This window comes from Nothobranchius furzeri, chromosome 4 (assembly GCF_043380555.1).
Source record: "Nothobranchius furzeri strain GRZ-AD chromosome 4, NfurGRZ-RIMD1, whole genome shotgun sequence".
Lineage (NCBI taxonomy): Eukaryota > Metazoa > Chordata > Actinopteri > Cyprinodontiformes > Nothobranchiidae > Nothobranchius > Nothobranchius furzeri.
In genome coordinates this window covers 69,659,126-69,680,784 of record NC_091744.1, presented here as the reverse complement: position 1 = coordinate 69,680,784, position 21,659 = coordinate 69,659,126, and the positions used below count along the sequence as shown (strand labels likewise).

Below are 21,659 nucleotides of genomic sequence, written 5' to 3'. Positions count from 1 at the left end.
CAGTTTTGAAGGAGTTCCCAGAGGTGTTTAGCACTTGTTAGCCCCTTTGTAAATGGTCATGGTCATGAAAATAAAGAAAACACATTGAATGTACTGTAGGTACTTACGTTTATTTAGAAAAATGATGTATTTGCATCTTCTTTGACAAAGTATGACGGACTGCCTCGTTGACTGACCTCTGAAGCGATGAGTATGTCATGTTTCTTTGGTGTGTTCTTGCTGTGTTGAAATTCTAATTCCATCTTTTAGTTATTTTTAAAACACAGAAAAGTTTAATTTACCTGCAACGTTTCATTTGCGGCTGCAAACTTCGTTAGGCTGTCGAAGTTTGCAGCCGCAAATGAAACGTTGCAGGTAAATAAAACCTTTCTGCGTTTTAAAAATAACTAAAAGAAGGAATTAGTATGTCATGTTGTTTGTTATCCAATCGCATGCGGAGACTGTTTGAAAGACAACCATAGATCCAGCCCCATGACTGAGAACTGTTAATTGGAGCATGGCCAGAATATGCATTCACATATATAGGATGGTTTGCAAGGCTAGCCTATGCCTGCACCCATAAAAATAAAACTAGATAAATAAAGCAGCTGTACACCCAAACATTTACATCCTTATGAAACGGGTTTAACTAAAACTTTTATGGTTGGCATTTATATTCAAAACGTTTCTGCCTTCATGACTTGTTCATATTTTCCTGTAAGAACAAGCTGATGTTTAGCAGGATAAATATGTGTTTTTGTAATCATCAGACAGATGCTGAGTGTAGAAGTGCTGCTTAAAACCAGGTGTCACACTTCCTGAAGACTTGGTCACTATACCTTCTTTTGGAGTTATTCAACCTTTCACCCACTGGGCCCCCTGAATCTGACCTTTAGCCAGATGCCATTTACAAATCTCCCTGCCAGTTTCCACCTCTGGAACCTGCAACGCATTACAGAGGAGGGGGGAACAAAGGCAGCAGATTAGAGATCAGGCTGGTTATTCGATTTCTGATGCTGTTTTACTAGGGTCAAATACATATATAGCAAAAAAAAGCTGAGGGAGGAAAGGTTTTTCTGAAGCTAGATTAGGATAATAGATTTGGCCTTTATCTGTGAAGTAACAAAAATTTGTTGGAGATTTGAAAAACATGTTTCTGGTTTAATAGTGTTGTAAGAAATCCCCATAAATGCCAGTTTGGATTTTTTGGTCTTGACTTCCCATCTCTGCCTACTTTAAAAGTCCGTGTGGATTTTGCTCCTCCTGATGCTGTCTCAGTTAGAAAGTGTGTTTTTACCAGCGAGTCGGTGGTGAGTGGAGGTGCTGATGTATTGAGCAAAGTTGCTTGTCTTTGCTGAAAGCTTTTGTTTCCTGGGGCTCTCTATTCATCACAAAGCCTTTGGTGGGAAGAGACATAAAGACAGGCTCTGACCCCGGAGTGAGACCTTTGACCTTTGTGAACCCAAGGGGACAGAATTTCAGCAACTGTGCAATCACTATTAGTTGACCGCCAGGTCCTCAGTGGAAAATGGCTGGAGCCGGACAAAACGAACGGACAAACGTGGTGGGAAAATCTGGTAATTTATAGAAGTTGAGAGTCCATTTCAAAAGAGGTGACAGTGGATCAGCTGACATGTGGGGTCAAGGGTGATGTTTGGGCATGATTTCCTTCCTGAGTTACTGTAACATCTGCGTGTTTAGAGATGTCTGGGACTATTCTGACCCTTGGGATTGTGATCCTGACACAAAAAAAATGAAAGAACTACAGCTAAGATTACTGATGTCAATGACCCATTGGATGTTAAACCCTTGCAAAAATATATCTACTGTCTTGGACTACTTTCATGCATTTGCATTTTGAAAAATAACAAAATGCAGCTTTAAATCAATGTAAACTAATGTTGGACTAACTCATAGCTTTTAAATGTACTTTGAAAGACAGGAGTTGTCTGTAAAGTGGCTGTGGTCATGCCTCTCCTGTGAGACCGACTGTGATTAAGTGGATCATTTTCGCTCTTGCACTGTCATCTACAAGTGTCCAAGTAAAGAAATACTGGGAGTCCCCAGCCCTGGGGCTAGCCATTAAGTAAATTGGCCTCTCTAGACCTATAGCTGTGTCACTGTTCGTGACGAGCTGCCACCTATTTGACCCAGGGATGGAAGTCCTACACTGACCAGCAGCTGTTCTGAGGGCTTGTCTTTCCAGGCCTGGGAAGTGGTTCCTAATTAGCCTCCCACACCCATAAATGTGTCCAGTAGGTCACTCACTCCAACCTTATTGATCGCTCTGATGTGTTCTTCACTGAGGTTTGACTTAAGCTCCTCCATCAAAATGAATGAAAGGAGGTGGGTGACATAAGCAGCCTGTATATGTCAATAAGACTATCAGAAATAAACCTTTCATTGGTGTACACAAGCATTCTGGTGATGAATTTCATTTATGGTGTCCCAAAAAAAAAAGACTGAATATAGAGGAATAGCAGGAGAAAACACATTTATATTGTTTTTTCGTAACTAGTGTTCAATTTGAATTTATCTCTAATGCCATACAGACATCAGACGTGGGTCAACACTTGTGAAAACCTCTGATGATAAATTGATATAGCTGCCTCAGGGCCTGACACAATATCATCTCCTGCACGTCAAACTCTGAGTTCTGCTTTATCGAAGTCAAAGGAAACAAGCCTTGAAGGCCTGCCCCAACAACCATTCCCCCAGATATTTCCCTCTTCCTTTTCGACCCTCTGTGAGTTGTTTTTCTTGCATTTAGCTGGCCTCCACCAATAAAAATGCAAGCCAATTTTCCAGCGCATTAACCCATGAGATCTTTAATACACAAGAGTTTTGGTGCAAAGGGGACTGCAAGGCCTCATGGAAAGATGGATGGGCCTGCCGACTAAGAGTGGGCAGTTTTCCCACTGCCCTGGTCTCGGCCCAGGACAAAAGCCTCATTGAGTGTGATGCTTGACATCAGCATCATAAACTAGTCATTGCTACAAAGACTCTGACACTTTAAAGTACCAGCTACTGCCGCTTTCTTTTCTCTCCTCGTTACAGCATTGCCCAGGCTAATCACGTCACTGGCAGCAGTTTTCTTTTTTCCTACAGATGCTAACACTAAAAATGAAGTAAAACTTATTGTGGAGTCACTTGGCTTGGAAGAATTTCCATTTTCATGCACTGCTCTTTGCACAAAACAGAAATCAACAGAAATCAAGATTTGAAACTAAACCGGGAATAGCAATCCTGGTCCCTGAGTGCCACTATCCTGCAAGTTTTAGTTGTTTTCCTACTCCAACACACCTAATGTAATGGTTTATTCAAAGTTTACCATGCTATAAAGCTCTGCAGAAGCATTTAATCACCCTCTGATTAAAATCAGTTGTGTTAAGTTCTGAAAACAACTAAAACAAGCTGGATAATGGCACTCCAGAACTAGGATTACTTATCCTGGTATCATCATGGCATCATCTTTCATAATGAGCAATAATTTTGAATGTTTTTCACTAAACTTGAAAGTGCATCACTTCCTGAGAAAGGCAGGAGGTCTTAGAATAAATATAAATATAGTTATTAAAATAACTGTTGACCAGTTTATTAAAAACATATTTTGTTGTCCGTGATTTCAAACAGTGCTTTTCTTTTTGGGACTCTGATAGTTTGTCCTAAAAATGAAGTGGTAGCAGCCGGCTGTTTTTCCTTCTCTGATATTACTGAGCCACAATTATCTCACTCCAGTGGTGTTCTGTTGCTCAATGTGTGAGTGTGTAATGTATGGAGGGCCCAGGGAAGTGTGGAGGTTCTGCAGTTTAGCGAGACCAACAATCGTATGGTTCAATTGTTGCTTTCGGTCTGAAACCCGTTATTGGCTAAGGTTTGTAGAAAAGTGCGAGAGAACCACTTTATTTTATTTTTTCAACTTCAAAATGTATTTATAGCTACTATGTTAGAATGTTGTTAATAGGCATGAAAATGTTTTAATCTAATTTGTTTTCGGTAACTGAATAGAAGATTTTTGTGAGATGGACATGATTTTTTAAGAGTGTATCAATACATTGATTTACATTGATACATCAAGAATATGGACAACATTAATGCATGGAGTTTGTAGTCATGAATCTGAAATTAAAAAATATAGGACAAATATAAATTAAACACAATTGTATTTGGAAAAATGCTTTATTTTAAAGTTTCACTGACTTGTGCCATTTTCCACTTTGTTGCTGGACATCACCAAATGTGGTAAACAAAGAAGCTAGTGACGTCATGGCATCAGTGAAGGAATGGTCCTTCCCCTGGGAAACGATTGTGTTTGATCACTTGCAATATCATTTCATATCACTTGGTGCCAGCTAAACCATAGCAAAACAAAATGGTATAGTGACTGATTTTGAAATATTGGCAAACAGGGAACTTCAATCTAATGTGTCACTATATCGTCCATCCATTTATTTTCGTCCACTTATCTGGAGTTGCATCGCGGGGGCAGCAGCCTACTCAGGGAGGCCCAGACTTCTCTCTCCCCATCCAGTTGGGCCAGCTCTTCCTGGGATTCCTAAGGCTTTTCATGGCCAGCCGAGAGACATAGTCCCTCCAGCGTGTTCTGGGTCTTTTTTTTAGGCCTTCTCCCAGTTGGACGTGCCCAGAAAACCTCCCCAAGGAAGCTTCCAGGAAACATCCTAATTAGATATCTGAGCCGCCTCAACTGGCTCCTCTCGATGTGGAGGAGCAGCGGATGTACTCTGAGCTCCTCCCAGATAACTGAACTTCTCACCCTATCTCTAAGGAAGAGGCCAGACACCCTGCAGAGACAACTCTTGTATCCACAATCTTATTCTTTCGGTCACTACCGAAAGCTCGTGACCATCAATGAGAGTAGGAACGTAGATCAAACAGTAAATTGAGAGCTTTGCCTTCCGGCTCAGCTCTCTCTTTGCCAGGACAGACTGGTACAATGCCCACATCACTGCGGATGTAGCACCAATCCGCCTGTCAATCTCGCTATCCATCTTTCCCTCACTCGTGAACAAGCTGGCTCTCGGTCACTAAATTGTATTGTGATGAAAATCCTACCCCTAGCCAATACCCTCACTCTTTTTGTTTCCTTAAAGAAACATTTAAAACATACTTGTGAAGGAGCGTTCTGAACAGTAGCTCTTTACCTTTTGTAGTTACTGTAGGAACAATTATGATAATTTAGTGCCTGGAGATGTGTTGATGACTGAAATGCACTTTAATCTAGTCCTCACTTGGACTAGCTGTTACCCTTACTGCACATTGGAAGCATCAGCAGCGTGGAATGGCAGCGGAACGTCACTGCTTGAAATATAATTCATTATAGTCTATGGCGTGTCACAAACTAGCAACAATTTTTCAGACGCATCCCAGAAGCGGCACGAGCCACTTCTGGGATGCGTCAATAAGGTTAGACAGGAAATCACACACTGTTTCTGTGCAAAATCCCAAGTAATTTTCTAAATTAAAGTATTGCAGTGACGCAATTTCCTATATTTGAAGCTTACGTGTGACCCAACGGCCTATTTACTCACAGCATCATTCCAGAAGTGCAGCGGTGTGTTTGTCATGGCTTTAATCCTGGCAGTGGAAAGGAACAACATCATAAAAGACACCAAACAGCAAAAACAACTTGATTTCCTTCTTTTTGGTATAATGGCAGATTGCATGAACAAACCGCAATCTTTGAAGTCTCGAGGGATCTTGTGATCTCAAGAGGAGGTTGGAGGAAGTCTCGAGGGACTTTGTGATCTCTTGAGTCGAGCGAGGAGCATGGCAGAGAGGCCCCTTCGCTGCTGAGACTCTCCTGGTGTGCACTGTGGTGCTGTGATTGTCGCGAGTAAATGTGCAGCTGGGGTTCGTCTATCAATTTATTTCTGTCTCTAAACTGAGTTAATTCAAAGACCTGGTAGGAGATAACCGTTTAACTTATTTGTGATTTTAATTATATATTTGAATTTAATCTAGGACATTACAAAAGAGGGAATTGCTGCAGCAGAAACACAAAGACCATAAAGTCATGCAATCAATAAATCAGGAAGACATGAGCGTGCACGTGTCAAACCAAATCTGGTCCTAAAACATGATGTCAGCTCAGAGCCAGTTTCAGATTATCAATGTCATGGAGGAAAAAGGGAAGGGTGCACTTTAACAGATTAACCACAGAAAGACAGACAATCGTGCTGCCAGAAGGCGCTGATGGATTCCGTCGCATTAAATATAAATTCATGATGGACCGCAACAAAAGGCAACATTGAAACAGTGTGGGTAAAAAGGATTTTGCAAATGTTTGAGCATATTAAAACTAACAAATCATTGTATTTAAAGTAGAAATAAACACCTGCGGTCAAACAGCAACAAAATGCTTGCAGCATCACATTAATGAAATACATGTTTATGGACACAGGAATTAAAAGATTTTGCAATAATTACGGCAAATAGTAGTATTTTCCTCAATATTTCATTGTTAAGATTGGCAGCAATTAGTTTTTAACTGGAAGCAATGAATCATCTGGCAAAACTATAACAAAACACAAGTACATTGAAATGCCTGCATGGTAATCTGGCCATACACTTTTATACAATGTTTAGAAGTCTGGTTCAAATCATCTCAGGTTTACAATAAAGCAAGATCACATCATTGAAAACATTTTAGTCAATATATTTTCCTTAACCCTAACCCTGACCAAAATGATTCCAATAAGCTTCTTGGGACAATTGTAATTTATTTAGTTTTACATATTGTTAAATATTGATTTAACGATTTAATCCTTAGATTAACAAGAATGACGGAAAGCAGGCATCAAACTGAAGCCATATACCGGAAACAGCTCCCTCGCTTCGCTAACCCTTGGAACAATGTGAAGGCAGCACGTTTAGACAAGTTTGGGCAAGAACGGAGGTCACCAAGTCTCAAGTAGAGATGCCACTTCTAGTTGTCAGCTACTGGAAACTCAACTTGAAAAACATCACCCTAATCTTCTGTGCGTACCCTGAGCTTTAATCTTGCAGGATGCTGGTAGCCTAATCTAAAAAAAAAGTCCTCTCTGACTCTTGTTTACTTCCTCTGTTTCACATCAGTCGTAGAACACCTGTCATTGATGTTAATCTGCATGAATACAGATCACACGCCTTAAAGAAGAGGCGGAACTTTCTTTATCGTTGTGACGGACAACCTCACAGCTGTCCCCTCGATTTATAGGGCAAAGTACACCGCTGAGTTTTTGTCACCTATTAACTTAGGCATGTGTAACAGATCCTTCTTGTGTATTGAAAAATACTTCAAGGCCTGGATATTATCTCCCCAGCCAGCGGGCTCACGTGGTCCTTTGCACCTAAAATTAAATACAGTTAAATTGAACATTAGTCAACTAAGGACAATTGGCAAGCTTATGTAAGACAGAATACTGTATATGAATTGTGCATTGTTCAAACTGTATCTTCTTTGGCTTATATTTTGCTTAGAAAGCAGCAGTCTTCTCTTTTGAAGCACTGTGGCATTATTGTGTTAATAGTTATCTGTCCTCACGTCCTTGACCCCTTCATATTGTAAACACAGCTCTCTTTGACCAGGGGAGGTTTGTCGACAGAGGGGCCCAGCGATAAGCAAGCGGGGGCTGAACCTGTTCCGGTCTACACTGCCCTCTGCAGCACCTCTGGTCCGGACTCAAGTCGAATTTCTCCCAGCACCGCCAGATCGCTTGGGTTAATCTCGCCTGACCCCCGACTCCTCAAGAGCGCAAGCACTGCATTTTTGGAATCCAGTCTTGGGTGCGATTGCAGTGTAGTTCTGTGGAGGAAGAACCCATGAACAACCTCATGTGCACTGGCACCAGTTTGCAGACTTCAGAACGCTGAAGATAAGGTACAAGAATGTCAGGAAGTCTGACACCAATGAGCAGCATGGTAAACAAACAGTCGCAGACGTCTGTCCACATCCCCTGCCACTTAACGACCCTTTTAAATGTCAAGCTGTGAAATATGGTTCTTTAGCTAAACAAATCATGCTGCATTTACTGAACTTACGGAAAAAATAATAATAAATAAACATGAGCGCTGAAAACGGATGCCACAACACTTCAACTGTAATTCAAGTTAGACTGCAACCAATCAATAAAAATCCATTTATTTAGGGAACTGAACAAATCACCAAACATAATAAGCTTTTCAGACAAATCTTTAAATGCTAAGAAAAGGTAATGCAGCATTTGACAAGCAGTGTCATTTAATAAAAGGGCAAGTATTGATTACGCGCTGCACAGGTATAGTAAACCTACTCCCAGAAGCCTTTTATATATGTGTGCTGCATGCTTAGTCAAACAGTCCCATTGCAGAACCCTGCCAAGTTAGCTAAGTACATATCACACAATATTGTGTGTGACATGTCCACAGAGGTTATGGGTAGTGCTGAGATGGAGCGCCGGCAATTATATATGCATGGAGGGTAAAACGAAAAGAGGTGGACTGAGAGAGAGAGAGAGAGAGAGAGAGAGAGAGAGAGAGAGAGAGAGAGAGAGAGAGAGAGAGAGAGAGAGAGAGAGAGAGAGAGAGAGAGAGAGAGAGAGAGAGAGAGAGAGAGTTGCGCTGTGATATCCTTCCTGGGTTAGTTTGATCCCTCTGGTGTAGTGAAGCAAAAAGCCAATCATTCTTAACCACATAAAAGTTAACAGAGCATGGCCTGGTATTTAGCTTTATGTTTATCTGTGTTATTAATGTGGGCATGAGGAGCGTGGCCTGTCACTGCAGGTCAGATTGGCAGGTGTTGAGCTGTTCTGACACTGTGATTTCACAGCCTCTTTGCTTTCTGCTTCAGGAGATTGTAATGATGCCTGTCCTAATGGGGGACTTGAGACCGACATACGTGGGAGTAACATACATCTCAACAACCACCACAGTCACCGCCTCGTGCAGTACAACAACGGTTTTACCCTCTTTTCTCACCCCGCCAAAGACAAGAAAACTCTCAGAAATTGTATTTAGTGTACTAAGAGTTCATATACATTTGCATCTATCTGAGTAGAAATTGCATCTTCCAAGACACTACAACCACCTTTTCGGACACTTTGCAAAACCGCAGAACAGCGCATGCCCATGAGAAAAAGCCAAACAGAAATATTTGAAATGCTATTATAGTTTTGATTATTTACTTGTTTGCATAAACATCTTCATCAGAACTGCTCCTTGTTTGAGTTGTCTCAAATGCAAGAAGGCACAAATATTTGGACTGTATTAGTCTCAATGGGCCAATATCCATTAATGATTAGCCATTAATTACAGTGAATACATAAGCACGCACTGGAATTTAGATTAATCTGTCTAATTCTGATAGATAAATACTTTTGTTTTGTTGGACTGAAAGTTTTCGCTTGACGCATGCCAATACACATTTAATCTAACTTCTGGCTACAAAGAGAGAAGATCTGAAGTGGGCATGTGACCGTGTGTGATTGTGCATGTGGGAGCTGCCCCGGCCCTATAGCGAGCAGCTATTAGAGAGAAAGCAGAGGAGGCGGAGACGGAGGGGGGGTTAAGACAACTGACACAAGGTAGCATTTGCAATTGGGAGGTTTTGGTTTCAGGCCCTCCAGTCATCAATCATCCCAGGCCTATTTTGTTCTTTGACAGCTCACTACAAGGCTTGACATTTAACACTCACGACCCTGGACGGGTCTGTGCTCGAGACAAGAGACTTCAGAAAGACAAAAATTCAACAGAATGACACTTTCCCCCTCTCTTCGATAAGTGGCACAAGTGAAGCAAAGCAGGTACAAATTAATAATTCCCATCTGCATCACACTTCGCTCTGGTGAAATTATTGCCCCGTGTCCCCCCCCCCCCCCCCCCCCCCCCCTTTGCCCTCTTTACACTGAAACACATAAAACAGCTAAATGAGGGAGTCAAAAGGCCTCCAGGCCCATTAGACTAAATGCAAGTGTGGGTTTTTTATGTGTGGATGGACTCTCTGAACTTTGCAAGAAGGAACAGTGAAATCATTAGCAATGTTTTGGAAAAGGAAAATGTTTTTTTCAGCATAGTGTTTTAGAGTGACTTAGCGCTATGGAATCTGGATTAAATGTAAACATTTCAAATTATGAGGGGATATGCCGGGAATATTTCTCTTTCTTTAAAGAGCAAGTCACCACCCTACCAGAGTCTTGCTCTGTGCACATTTCCCATTTGAAAATTGCACCATTGCTTGGCGGAGCTGCGATAAACTGCTAACACCCGCCACACCCTATTTCATCCTCTGCTTGGAGACTCTCCGTCGGAGAACCAAGCCGCTAACAAACACGCACACACACACCTGCAGACTTGCTGGGGCAGAGGAGGAAAAGTAGCACTAACTTGATTCTGATGGCAGTGCTAGCTCCTTTGTCTCACAGCAGTCATTTGAGGAAGGATGATTTCTCTCTACCTCCTCCTTTGAAGGAGGCTAGCGGCCCTGAGCAGTATCGTTTCGAACTAGTGGCTCATGGGTTGCCTTGCTATTCCAATTCCATATTGTTACCAAGGAGTAGCCAAGCTTAAGACTCGGATGCTTTTATACCCCACAGCTGCAGTGCAGCTAACATGGTACCAGCAACGTCACAGGGTACCAGTAACACTTGCTAATTCTAATTCAGTGTAGTGCAAAGCATCATTTATCCAAATGAAATTCAAAAATAAAGAAAAAATGGTACAAAAGTTCATTTATTTAAGTAATTCAACTTAGACTGAGAGACCATCTAAAGGCTCAGGAACCCATTACAGTTGTTTTGGATTCATTAGCTGATTAGAGTGTGACACTTTGAGCATAGGATATTGAACCTTTTTTTATAATATTCTAATTGTCTGAGGTTTTGAATTTGGGTTTTTCATAAACTGTAAGCCACAACCATCACAATTATAACAAATAAGCTCTTCTAATATCTGCCTTTGGATGTAATGATGTATGTCATATGTTTGATGTATCTTTGAAGTTGAAGTGCTGAAATAAACAAACTTTTGCACATTACTCACATTTTTCGAGTTTCAGCTGTACAGTTTATCAGCAAAAAAAAAAAAAAAAAAAAATATATATATATATATATATATATATATATATATATATATGATCTGGGGGTGACTTGCTCTTTAATCCACCAGGGATATTAGCCTACATTTAAATTTCTTAGTAAACATGGGCTTATGTTATGTGACCACATTTGGCTTTCTGCCATTTTGGGTCAGTGGGTCATTATAAACAGCATTAACACAGCAACACAAATAAATTAATAAATAAATGCTTGGATTATAATTGCCATAACCTGGTTTTATATGCACAAAGCAGCCTTATGGCCTGTAGTATTACCGGATTTTGATCCATTTCTGACTCACATCTGTTAGCCCAAAAATAAACTAATGGGAGTGTAAAAAGCATTCATTAGAATGAGTCTTTAAAAAAATAAAATCAGTACAAATCTTCCCAGTGCTTTTTTTTCTTCCCCACACACTTCCGTGACACATGATAGCTTGATAAAGAGCACGATTTTCATTTACACGGTTTTCTCTAAGGCCATACAACCAGAAGCCTCACTGGTTTCTCCATGCATTTAGTAGATAGATGGCGATAACATTGCCCGAACATCAGCCGTATCCATTCAGTCTTATGTCAGGGAATTGATAGCTTCTTTTGGATTGTGTGAGCCTCAGAAAATCTCCTCAATCTTTGTGTGTGTAAGATACGCTCTGCTTGCTGCATACTAAACATGTTGCCAGACAACTGGTCATGTCTTAACTGTGAAACTGGCAACTATTGTTCATGCTGCTATTGAACATGCCTCAGAGGACTCCAGGGGCAACCTTTCATCTTGCACAAGGTACCAAGGCTCTTAAACTATTCAGACAATGTTTTAAGGCATTTAATTATTAGCAAGTATGGTGCACACAAGTTCTTATATTTTTTTGCTTTCACCTTATTTCCAGATCTCTTCCTTTTTAATGACACATGCATGATACAACAGATTTACAAGGTGTGCTCATGTCTAGCAATTTGCAAGCATTGTGGTCCACGTGTTGTCATGTCATCGTGGAAAACCTCTTTTCTGAGAAAGATTCAGATTATGACCAAAGCCAAGCCTTTTCCTGCAACACTCCACTGGCTGCACCATATGGTTGGGTCCTAAAGTCACGGGTGGAGGGTTTAATGACAGAGCGGATGTGCGGCGCACATGCCGAGGGATGCTGGGGGATGGGCTAAAAAAAACACTCATCAAGTCTTTGGCCTGGAAAGGCTGCACAAGGTCAGCTGTGGAGCGGGTGGGGTGGGGGGGGGGGGGCAGGATGAAGGGGCCAGACACGTCTACAACAAAAGACAGGTGACCAAAGTGAAGCTTTGGTGGAAACCAAAGTGTGCAATCAAATATTTTACCACTTTATAACTTTTTTAATCACATTTTTTCCCTCATGCATCACTATTCTCATGTGCATCCAATGCCTGGCCTGTTTTGTCATCAACATCTTTTCTCAAACACACAAGGTTGATAGTTTAGGCATATTACCAAAATATAGTGTCATGGAGATCCAATCCTCTTGGCAAATATGTGCAGCTGCCAGAGTGGGGTGTGGGGATGAGTCAACAAAGATGGACTCATAATTAATGTTTACCGAGGATGATTCCCCTGCATGACATTTCTACTGCTGCACGACTTGTCCACTGACCACAAATAATCCCTATAAACACTTTCATAGTCTGACATATCTCCTTTAGAGCCAAAAGCATGTTTAAACATTCATTCTGACTTCAGTCACAGACCAGCTCCTTGATGCCTCAACTTGACTTTGGAAACAAATGAGTTAAAAACACTACACCTAATCCGACCACACTCTTGCACACAGAATAAAAAAGTTACACATTCAAAAATAAACTAATTATTTTGTGCCTATTTTATGTTTTTAAAACAGTGCATGCCAGTGCAGACAGAGCTTTAGATAATGTTAGCCCAGTGGTGGCGACAGGGGGATATGGGTCAGCCTGAGGAGGAAGACAGGGGGCAAATGATTGATGGAGTTGTGGTTGGTCTATAAAGGTCTGCAAAGAGTGCTCACAGATAATCAGAGCGACGGTGTCTGCAGGCCTCATAACCCCACAGCACACAAACGTGCACACACCCACATGCGCTAACGAGAGAGAGAGAGAGAGAGAGAGAGAGAGAGAGAGAGAGAGAGAGAGAGAGAGAGAGAGAGAGAGAGAGAGAGACGGGAGCTTACGAATTATCAGGCAGACAGAGGCACTGATGATGAAATTCTGAAGGTCGGGCGTAACAAGAGGCACCTTACAAGGGTCGTGACCTTTCCCTCACCGGGTGTTTTGTTCTTTGTACCTCCCTCACAACATCACCTTCCCACCTTTGTGTTCATTGGGAGGCAGGCGAGTGGGGGAGTTGTGTTACATCCCTGTTTATCTGTTCATGACCTCTAGTCGGCAATTCTGCTCTTGATAAGAGGAGGGCTCGCCTCATAATGTGCACGGCAGCTGATATCAGCCCTGTATCCTTGTGAAATTGATTACCAAGGCCTGGGGAGCGTGCAGAATATAATAAATAGAGATGACACATAAGGCACACATGGACTTGTAGGCTGATGGGTAACACCGCCTCAGCAATTACCTGCTACCCACTTAAAACAGGGGTCATACAGGGCAGGCTGGCAGTGGAAGGAGTTATGGTTATTTCTTATTTTCTCTGCAGGGTGAGACACTGTGAAATATTTCTCTACTTCTCCCTATGTGTGTGTGAGTGTGTGCAAGCAGGTTTGTGTGTGTATGCATGTGTTAGGTTTTGTGTCAGGGGGACAGTGAGGGCAGAGAGGTTCTGATCTGTGAGTGTAAGGCCCCAGAAGTGAGTAGCTTTCAAATAAACATCTCATAACATTTTGCTGCCTGAACTAGACTTTGAAGCACGATAAAACTTGTTACTGTAAAGATAACACTGCTTATTGTCGCTTTGTGAAAATGAAATTCATTTGTTAATTGTTGATTTTTTTTCATTGGTGAATTTGTCTGCTGCTTGTTAGCTTTTTAAATCATACAGAAAAAAATGTTTGAAGAAGATAAAATTGCTGTCGATTTCCATCCTGGGGCATTTTAGTTTGCTTTTTTTTCTGCTTGTTCCATTATTTTTAATGTGGTATTTCCTCCTCTGGAGATAAAGGATGTTAGTGAGTGAAAATCCAAAAAGCCAATACAGCATTGCTTTGATCCCAGACTCTGTGGGGCAGAAAGGGGCACACCAACGTGATAAGGAGTTCATTTTATATGCTGTATAGTTTTCTGTCAACTTAAATTAAGATAATTAGATTGATAAAAATTAAACTGAAAATTAAATAGTTTTTAAAGACATGAACAACTAGTAGTAAATAATTTGTTGATTGAGTCACTAAAAATTAAGCTATTGGAAAATAAAACAACTTTCAGGTAAACAGAAGTGTGATCAAATTCTCACTGTGCAAAGCTGTAGGATAGATAATCGGAGACAGAAGTGACACCACCAACACCGGCGGAAGCTCTGCCAAAGCATGTCAGCAAAAAGCTAAAAAACAAATCTATTTACTCTGCGTGTTGGTAAGGTTTAGGGTCAGGGCCAAGCAAAATGGAATTAGACAAGTAACACTGAACCAACGTGACTAAGATGAAACAAAGACTGTAAGAAAGGACTTGGGACTTGAAATATGGAGCAGCATCAGTTCAGTGTCAGACTTGAACTGAAGTCAAACCTGAGCTGTGACTTGTGATTTGACTTGGACTTGCTCTCTAAAGATGTATTCCTTGAATTGGACATACCTTCTAAATGTCATGACTTGGCATGGACTCACCAACTAAAGATCCAAAACGTGACTTGGACTTGTCCCCGATGGATTCAAGATTTGACCTGGACTCTAATGACTCGTGTCTTGATCCAAAGTTGAGATTAGGCCCCATATCTCAAATAACTGTTCATTTCATTCAATGATGATGATAGTGCCAGTGAAGCAGTACTGTGTAAGGATGCAGTTACATAGATATATCGCTTTATTTCATCATAACAGTCTCTTTAATAATAAAGGGCAAAATCTGCAAGTATTTTTCACCAGCATTCCCTGTAAAAATGTCAGCGAATTTGAAAATGGTGTAGTTATGTTGGCGTATAAATAAACAATGTCCTGCTGGCCCTTTGTTCGGTGTACAATTCTTCTTTTAATTCCATTTCTGGTTTTCTCATTAGCGACACCTGCTGTTTAAGATTAAAACTTTATCAGCAGAGGTTCAAAAAGCTACCAAAACTGAAATAGTTCTCCCCCGATCATGTGAACCAACTAATAATGATAATAATAAAAAAAGTTGACATAGCTTTTAGTATTAATAATATAGAAAATATAGTTTGCTTTTCAGCGATGGGTTCCTCAAAACATGTTAAACACTTTTGCTGACAGGTGAGTACATTTTCTACTTTAGGACTCATTTTTGTCTGAAGTTTTATTTTAATTATGGTTTTCATCAAGTTAATTAGAAAACAATGCAAATTTGTGAGTGGCCATTGTTAACTTTTTAATTTTTTTATGTCAGTGGGCTTGTACAGATCATACTACATCATTGAGTTTGGGAAATAGTCGTGCAGAATCATCAGAGAGTAATAATACAGATATTGGATAACCTGTGAATTCCAAACTGTAATTGCAGCATAATCTCTTCGGACATCACCAGAATGCATCTCAATAAAGTGAAAGTGCGTATTTTTCCAGGCGATAGGGGGCAGTAGATACCTAAATTGTTGCAGGCAAGCAGTATTTTTGTGTTGGAGTAAGACCTTACCAACGAATGCCCATTAGGGTAAAAAAGCCTTGGGGAGTCTAATTTTAGCAAAATAACAAGTATATTAGACTTTCTTTCACCACTGGCAACAAGTGAAGAGGTAAATGTGTAGAACAACATTTAAGAATGACGAAAGCTTTGTAACCGTTTGTTACAAAGCAGTAAATGCATTTTGTCCCCATGGGCTCCCATAGAAGGAAACATGGCATCTAATATGGCATCGCCCAGAGACTTAGAACCGCTCCCATATATTTTAGACCTGATTTTATAGTTATATGTTATAAAGTCGCCAATATTTTTCAACAACAGGTCATCATTTCATTCATTTTCAACAATAATTTAATGAATATTTCCAGAAATTAATGGTAAAAACTACACGTTGTCTCTTTAAATGTTCACATGTTCATATTGTAGCTTACTGGTTTCATGACTCCTCATCTATATGTGACAAAACATATTCAAAAAATCCTTGTAAAACTGAGTTATTCAAGGTTTTTGCATATTTACACGTGGTTAGGTTGCAGCTCACAAGCTAAATCCAAAATATTTTGAAGAAATAAGAAAAAAAAAGCACAAAATTTTATGCTAATCAGATCAACCTGTTGCAAACATGAGATGTTAGAATATAATATCAGTAATCTTACTTATGGTTAGGTGGGGGGGTGGGGGGGTGGGGGGGGGGTCTAGAGAATCCGATTACTCCCAGAGCTGCAAGCTCTTAGCCTTGTGTTGTGTTTAAAGAGAAATCATTACCATTACAGCTGATTGTGCAACACACACTAAATTGTCCACAAAAAATGCAGATGTGCCTATTCATGCTCATAAAGTTTCCACCTGAGATACCTTAGTGAGTGCAGTCTGCAGAGTGAGCTCCATTGCAAAAACAGCCACTCCAGTGTCTTAATGTTAGCATAAAGCGGGCTATGTAGATGTGCTGCTCGCCGTTTCAATGAAGAAATCTGAATGGCTGTAAGCTGCCAGGCAAACCTTTATATCTATTTGTTCCACTTGTCTGCCTCTCAATGAGTTTAATCAGCTGAGAAGAAGCCGTGAGGATGGGGAGGGGAGGGGGGTTGCTTTGCCCGCCCATACATTAGAGAGCCCCTTTCTCGCACCACACACACACTCAAACACACACTCACACACAACCCCTCTGCCCCATTCTGCGTGCATCGATGTGAGACTTGAGGTTCTCCCTCTCCCCTGTTGCCTTACGGATTATCAAGTACACTTCAATTACTGCCGATCGATACACTCCAGGCTGCAAAAGGGAGTGTGAAGGAAATTAGACAGACTTTGGGTATGGCTGTGACTACAAAGCAATGGATTAACACTGATATGCATCTCTTCATTTACATCAGGAATGGGCCCATTCTCCATCAGCATACGACACTCTGTTCTGAGCGGACGCACATTCACAAAGGTGTTAAGGGGACTTTTTGAAAGATTGCCTCTTTAAGTGCTGAGCAAGGTGAGGGCAGGCCCGTCTTATATGGTGGGAGGGGATTACTGTACAGTCACTATGGTAAAAGAGCCACTGTAACCAAGGTTCCCACCTAAATTCAAGAGGAAAAAAAATAGGGCTTGTGTAGAACATTAATGTCATCATGATAGTACTATGTCTTTGGAAGAGAGTAGTGTGTCTTTATATGTGTGTCGGCCTCCAAATTGGCCAGCACTCAGTAAATGATTAAAGACACGCTAATCCCACAGTACTTCAACACTAAGATTTATAATCCAGCCAGGCTCAAATATTAGCCGTAAAAGAAAAGAAAGAAGCATTTCCACTGTTAGAGAACTGCTTGTCAGCAGATATAACAATGGGCCGGCGTTGGTAGGAAATAATGCCGGAGTACTTGTCCTCCTAAACTGAGAGGAAAGGGAAATGAAAGCAGTACTGTGGAAGAGGATAAAAAAGAAGTAAAAGTGTAGGAAGAGATAAGCAGTGGCTGCATCCCCCTGAGGCGGCCTGTGAAGGTCTACCAAGCGCGGCCCCTGCCTCTGAACCCCCTCCAGGTCATCTGCCCTCGCTCTCCCACCCTTCCTCTCTGCAGAGGCAGTAAAAACACTCCAACACCTGGGTTCCCCCTCTGTTCTAAACGAGCTGCAGCACAACACACCTCTGATACATTTTTCATCCACGAGCTTCCGCACAAACAAAGAGAGCTTTGTGATTAATAAAAAAAACACACATGTCCTGATAGGCGGATGAGAGGACCAGCCTTGTCCCCTGATGGCCGCCATTAAAACATCTGTAAAGAGATTATTATTGAATGACCTTCAAACATTCCTAAAACACAATGCCGCTGATGGATTTCATTTGAAGAGGCTGCTGGGTTTGATCGCAGTATTTAGAAACCACGCGCATGTTTCCAAAAAAATGAGTTGCTAATACGATCACGTGTTCTCTGGCTTGTTTGTTTTGCTCACAGTCATTTATATTTGTCTGTCACCAAAGCCTGCGTTTACGAGACCCACTGAACCGCATACACTTCTCTTATCTCGGGGTCAGAGTCACATTACACACTTCTACCCGTAGTGGGAGTACAGTTCTGCGTCTAAAATGCCTCCCTCTCCAAATAAAGATGCCTCTCGGCTGAAAGCTCCTCATTCCACCGTGATTTTTGTCCCTCCGTCCCACCCACCTCCTTTTCCTCCCACTGCAATCTGTCCTGCCAGCTCCCACGGTTTGCCTTTGGAAGTGATCCGTCCCTGAGCGTTGAGCAGAGCCACTTCATGTTCACATCAGCCCCAGAGGCATTCCTGCCTGCCCACTACTCTTGCTTTCTTTTGTCCGCCAAACGGACACCAATTAAATCAACTGTTCTCCAATTAGAATTTGGAAGAATCCATCTTGTTCAGTGTTCTAAATCCCACCGCTTGACTTCTTTCTCTCATGTAGCTCCTTTTCATGGAATCAGTTACAGAGAAAATGAGACCGTTTCTGTCTTGCAATCGGATACTCCTGGGTTTCTTTGTTTTGTTTTTTTTCTGTTTGTTCGATATGTTAATAGAGCATTTAGTCAAATGTTTATAGGACTATCCACCAGGGACACTATTAGGGAGCAATCGGAGCGGGGAGGAGGCACTAGTGCGTTCTGGGATAAGGAGAGTAAAAAGGGACAAAAAGGTCCTCAAACTTCGAAAACATGGCAGCAAATTTAAATGGAAACTTTTGTTTCAACTCTAACTTGTTATAAACACACAAAAAAAAGTTGACTTCAGAAAACTTCACTCGCACGCCACCCTCACACGGAGGCCCTTATTTGATTAATACGTAGAGGGGAATTCTTAATCTGTAGACATGGACAGCAAATGGCTTGGACTTGAGCCACACCATTATTGCCTATTAGTCGTGTTCAGAAAGGAGGCCCCCATTGTGTTTCATATGATCAGGCAACACCCCCTACCGCCGCCCGAAATCACATCCAGCTAAACAAACCAGCCGTTTCCTGTTGAGCACCAATTTAAATCCCAGACGCTGCTTTGGACCTTTGCAGCATGCAACATGCCACCATCCATACGTGGAACTCTTCTCCTGCTCGTCTGCGTTCACGCCGAACTACCGTGAGATGCACAGCCCACGTGTTTTTTAGGAGTTGGTAATCTTCCTTCCTGCAGCGTCTCCATAATCGAACGACCATGAGTGTTTGCAATGAAAAGACAATAAATACACAAACGAGGCTCATTTGCTCTTATTTACTGACTTTTGAATAATCCAGATGAAACAATTTATTCCAGCAAAGCATGATGCCATCATGCTTTTACACTGAAAAAAGTTATGAAATCTGCTTTAATAAACACACCTGATTCGTGTTTCTCAGAGCAAAAGATTATTCAGCAAAATGTTGCTGCGTAGACGTCTGGTTTTTAATGTTTGACAGCCCCCTACTTTTACTTTGTTATGCTTATCTGTTCTGAGAATGGAGGCTTATTGTGTCCGAACAATGGAAGCCTTCTGATGTCCATCACACAGCTAAGATGGTAACTGACACCACGCAACAACAAAGCCACAACCTTCTCAAGTGTTTGCCAACTTGAGACTTTATTTTTCCTCCCATGGAACAAACCCATGTGTGGTTTCTGGTGCAATCATCCAGTTTTGGGTTTTTGGATTCTGTGATCTTACGTCCATAATTCATCAGTTCAAATGTGTGCCGTGATCTAAGCTAAAGGTTGCCCAGTGAAATATTACAGCTGTTAGTGTTAACATATCCCTATGATAACTTTAGATGAAAACACAATAGTTGTTTTTTTTTTTTACTCTTGTTGAGTCTCACTAACCCTGCACTGTATAAAACGTTCAAAGAAAATCCAATAATGTTCTAGTAATTTTCTACAAGAACACTTTTTTTTAAATCTAAAGGTATTTTTTCATAAATCTGGGTAAACTACAAGCAAAGTCTCAACAACACATAAAGCTTTCAGTTGTTTGTGTTTGTTCTGAACTTTTGAAATGTTGTGTATTATCACCTATTGGCTTAACTTCACAAATAAAAGAAATTCCAATTTACAGACATGTTTCCAAAAGTCAGTTCTTCACACAAACTACATCTGACCTATCATGTTTTACCAAAATATGCCTAATTTGCCATGTGGTTTCTGTTCATCGCTGTAAAATAACATCATGTTTTTAAACCCTGCCATAAATCTAATGCTGACAAGACCGTACAATCAATCTAATTCTGTTAAAAACCTATTTTGGGGTTTATTTACTTGTTCTGTTCTTAATACTTCCCAAACCCGTACCTCAGAGCTGAACTCCCGAACGCCTCCAGTCCGGAAACCATCTGACCGAGCTCCTAATGAAGACAAAAATACACTGCTTGTTATTCCAGCTGTTGATACAGGCAGGTTACAGAGTGTAGAAAAACAGGGAGCACATACTGTAATTTTCACTCTTCAAAGTAACTTGATTTATATCACTCAAAACAGAATTAATATGCATAATTTGTGTCACATGGAAAACATTTCCAAACATTAGCGCTAGAATTACATTAGTGGCTTTCAGCTGGGTCTCCTAAATAAGCAGTCATTACCACCCACAGTTTGAATCTGTATCCACAGTAAGGTAAATACAGCAAAAAGGAACAATCACAGAGATTTTTTTTACCAACTAATTCCAGAGCAAGATAAAAAAAAGGAAAAGAAAACAAAAGTATAAAAACAATTAAAAGTCCTTTCTCCTTCCCATCCAGGCTATTCCCACGCATTTTTTTGGCAGAGCTCTGCAGATGATCTCCAGAGGCTTTGCTTCTTGAGGAACTTGTCAGGAAAAGATCTACATTTCCCAGGGATGAGTGTGGGTGAAAGTGAGAAGGAAACTGAAAAGCAGAGCAGAGGTTTGAGAGCGAGCCAAAAGAGTGTGAATTTAAAGTGAAAAGAAGAGTTCATGTATTGACAGGGGGAAGACTCTGGGGTTAGGAATCTGAGGAGTGGGCTCAGGGCGCAGGGCTTTTTTGTGATATTCACACAGAAAGGATAGAAAAGACAAAACCGAATAGAAAATTGGCACCTATCTGTCAGAGATCTCAAGCAGACTTTTGTATGACGAGAGAAGCGATGGCATTAAGAAACCGAGGGAGAAATATAGATCCTTTAATGCCACTTTTGTTCTTCTAACTCTGACCCGTTGAACGCAAGTGCATTGCTAATCAATTTAACCCTGTTCTACTGGTTCAGCCCTGCAGTTTCACATGATGGGAGCTTGACAGCAGTGCCAGGCCCACTCTAGAGTGAGTGTGGCCTGCAGCTCGGGCCGGGGCAAAAGCCCCGACCTCAGAGGCATACTGACCTGGCAGGGGGACACCTCTCGTGGCATTTTGACATCAGCTTCAGACACAAAAGATTTTCCTCCCGC

General features: G+C 41.1%; 1 long non-coding RNA gene across 1 annotated transcript; it reads right to left on the bottom strand.

The window, feature by feature from the left end:
- Nucleotides 1-438: 438 nt before the first annotated feature.
- Nucleotides 439-21,026, bottom strand: LOC139069763 (uncharacterized). The gene is made up of 3 exons (XR_011520465.1): nt 20,913-21,026; nt 20,549-20,601; nt 439-921 (listed from the first exon to the last, which is right to left on the bottom strand). It is a non-coding gene; the product is annotated as an uncharacterized lncRNA (long non-coding RNA).
- Between the last annotated feature and the right edge of the window lie 633 nt (nt 21,027-21,659).